A 3489-nucleotide genomic window follows, 5' to 3' on the forward strand; every position below is an offset into this window, starting at 1 on the left:
CACGCCCACATTTCAGCTGGAAGCAGTTCCTTGCACCCCGGAATCACCACCAAACTCACCAATTTCACTGCGTTACTCGCCAGTCTCTCTCATGTCTTCACCAGCCCTCAGGGACTCTCCCGTCTGTCCCAGCTACTCTCCAACCACGCCCAGATTTCAGCTGGAAGCAGTTCCTTGCACCCCAGGATCACCACCAAACTCACCAATTTCACTCAGATACTCTCCACTCTCTCTCATGTCTTCACCAGCCCTCAGGGACTCTCCTGTCTGTCCCAGCTACTCTCCAACCACGCCCACATTTCAGCTCGAAGCAGTTCCTTGCACCCCGGAATCACCACCAAACTCACCAATTTCACTCAATTACTCTCCAGTCTCTCTCATGTCTTCACCAGCCCTCAGGGACTCTCCCGTCTGTCCCAGCTACTCTCCAACCACGCCCAGATTTCAGCTGGAAGCAGTTCCTTACACCCCAGGATCACCACCAAACTCACCAATTTCACTCAGATACTCTCCACTCTCTCTCATGTCTTCACCAGCCCTCAGGGACTCTCCTGTCTGTCCCAGCTACTCTCCAACCACGCCCAGATTTCAGCTCGAAGCAGTTCCTTGCACCCCGGAATCACCACCAAACTCACCAATTTCACTCAATTACTCTCCAGTCTCTCTCATGTCTTCACCAGCCCTCAGGGACTCTACTGTCTGTCCCAGCTGCTCTCCAACCACGCCCAGATTTCAGCTCGAAGCAGTTCCTTGCTCCCCGGAATCACCACCAAACTCACCAATTTCACTCAATTACTCTCCAGTCTCTCTCATGTCTTCTCCAGCCCTCAGGGACTCTCCTGTCTGTCCCAGCTACTCTCCAACCACGCCCAGATTTCAGCTGGAAACAGTTCCTTGCACCCCAGGATCACCACCAAACTCACCAGTTTCACTGAGTTACTCCCCAGTCTCTCTCATGTCTTCACCCCCAGTGGCCTGCGACTCTCCCGTCTGTCCCAGCTACTCTCCCACCACGCCCTCATTTCAGAGGGAGTCAGCCTCCCACACTCCGGAATCACCTACAGACTCACAGACTTCACGGAGGTCCTCCCTGGTCTCTCTCAGGTCTTTGCCTACAGCCCACAGGGAATCTTGTGTCTCTTTCAGCTACTCTCAAAACTTCTTTAGATTCCAGCTGGGCTCAGTTCCAGGCACCCACGACACACCACCAAACTGACGAATTTCACTGACTTACTCCCCAGTCTCTCCATGTTCTCACCCCCAGCCCTCAGGGACTCTTCTGTCTCTCTCAGCTACTCTCCAACCATCTCCACATTACACCTGGGGTCAGCTTCCCACACCCAGGTATCACCTACAAACTCACGGACCTTACTGCAACCCTCCCCCATTTCTTTCACCTCTTCACCCCCTGCCTTCAGGGACTCTCCTGTGTCTCCCAGCTTCTCTCCAGCCTTCCCCAGATTTCTGCCACAGCCCCAGGCACCCAGGGGAACCCTGGACACTCACAGGCCTCACGAGACTACCTCCCAATGACCTGTATCTATACAGGGATGGCTCCCACGCTTCCCTCAGTGACCCCAAACCCATCTCCAATTACACTCAGACACTCCCAGGGCCTGACAGCTACTCCCCGTTATTGTCCTTCAGTTCGAAGCCCTGGCCAATCTACTAGCCAACATGATGCAGCTACCTGGCCATATCTCCACATTTCTGGGGAGGGCCCCACACCCAGCCGCAGAAGAGCCCCTCCTGCATTCCGTCCTCACACACAGGCCTGTCCATCCACTTGCTACTCTCACACTCTTGCCAGCAGAAGAGGCCCCTGTAATGGCCGATATCACCGCCCAGTCTATCCTCACCCCACGGCTGTGCAGCGGGACCCTCCTGCTGGCCCACGTGGCTGCCAGAGCCCATGCTGGCACGACGCTCCAGCATGTCGGCGTCCCTGCGGGACACACTACCTGTGACATGGCTAGCATGACCCTCCTTCCTGGCAGTGACACTGTTGATGTTAACCCCAGTTTCACATCTGTCATTTGTAAATAGGATCATTTTCCCTTTTCTCTCTCCCTTCCATTCACAGGGCTTTTCATTCTCCGTGTTTCTGCCTCCGTTTCAGAGATTTCCTCACCTTTTTCTCTCTCACTATGTCTGCCGTGGTCTCGATGAGAGTGTGCCACATAAGATTCCCCCATTAAAAGTCATGAATTATGTGGATTTTAGTATATTTGTGCCTGTGCACATTCAATTTTATTTCGCAATCCATTGTAGAACGTCTTATCACCCCCGACCAGAGAAAAACCCTGTAGACATTAGTCACTCCTTATTCTGTCTCAAACCCTCTCCCTTACCCTCAGCCCTAGGTAACAACTACATAGAGCGATCAACCCCATATGCATAGATTTCCATATTGTGGACATTTCCTATAAACGGAATTGCACAATACCTGAGGTTTTATGACTGACATAACAGTTTTACCACACTATTTTCAAGATTCGTCCACATTGTAGGCTTACCCTCAGGGGGAAACCATTTTCTTGGGGGGTTTTATTAACACCGGGCGTTTTCTCCTTCCTTCCTTCCTTCCTTTCTTCCTTCCTTCCTTCCTTCCTACCTTCCTTCCTTCCTTCCTTCCTTTCTTCCTTCCTTCCTTCCTTCCTACCTTCCTTCCTTCCTTCCTTTCTTCCTTCTTTCCTCCCTTCCTTCCTTCCTTCCTTCCTTCCTCCTATTTCTCTCTTACTCCTTCTGCCCTCTCTCTTTTATATGCCTTTGGTGCAGCCCACATTCTGCGTTTTTTTGGGGAAATCCTCGACAGGTGCAGGAAAATTGTGTTACTGTAACTCTTTACCTCTATCTCTCTTTCACGGCTCTCCATCAGTTGAGAACATCTATTGGTTTATCCCAGGTCACTGAGCATATTTTAATTAGGTATACCTGTTTTTCTTTATACAGCTGTTTCTGGAGTATAGGGTCGTATACTCACAAACCCAGTGTAACTCAGAAACGCTTCTAATATTCCAATAAACCCATCCTAACGTTGAAAAATCATAAATCAAACCATTATAAGTCACGTTTTGTCCGTGGTTATAGGCGTCATCAATTCCATTGTATTCAATAATTCTGTACACCTTTAACAATGGCAGACTGATTGGCAGTGCATATTGATAGCATTATAAAAATCAGTTATTAGAGGGATACTTCTTTAACCGGACTGAAGAACTGATCTAATTGCTTTATTACAGTGCATGATTATGTGAGATATTTTGAGGCAGAGTAGTACATTTGTGAATGAAATTTTATGGCTTTTTTTTCACATAGTAGGAACCATTGTGTGTGGAAAAGTGAGAAAATTTCTTTGTGCTGTAGAGTCTGGCATTCATTGTAGATTATAGCTTATTTTTCTGTGAGCAAATCTTATTCAATAAAATACTACTCTTTATAATAAAAAAACAAAAACACTGGTGATGTGAGGTCATTATCCTCAGCAAA

The sequence above is a fragment of the Pan troglodytes genome, chromosome 14, assembly GCF_028858775.2.
Source record: "Pan troglodytes isolate AG18354 chromosome 14, NHGRI_mPanTro3-v2.0_pri, whole genome shotgun sequence".
Classification (NCBI taxonomy): Eukaryota; Metazoa; Chordata; class Mammalia; order Primates; family Hominidae; genus Pan; species Pan troglodytes.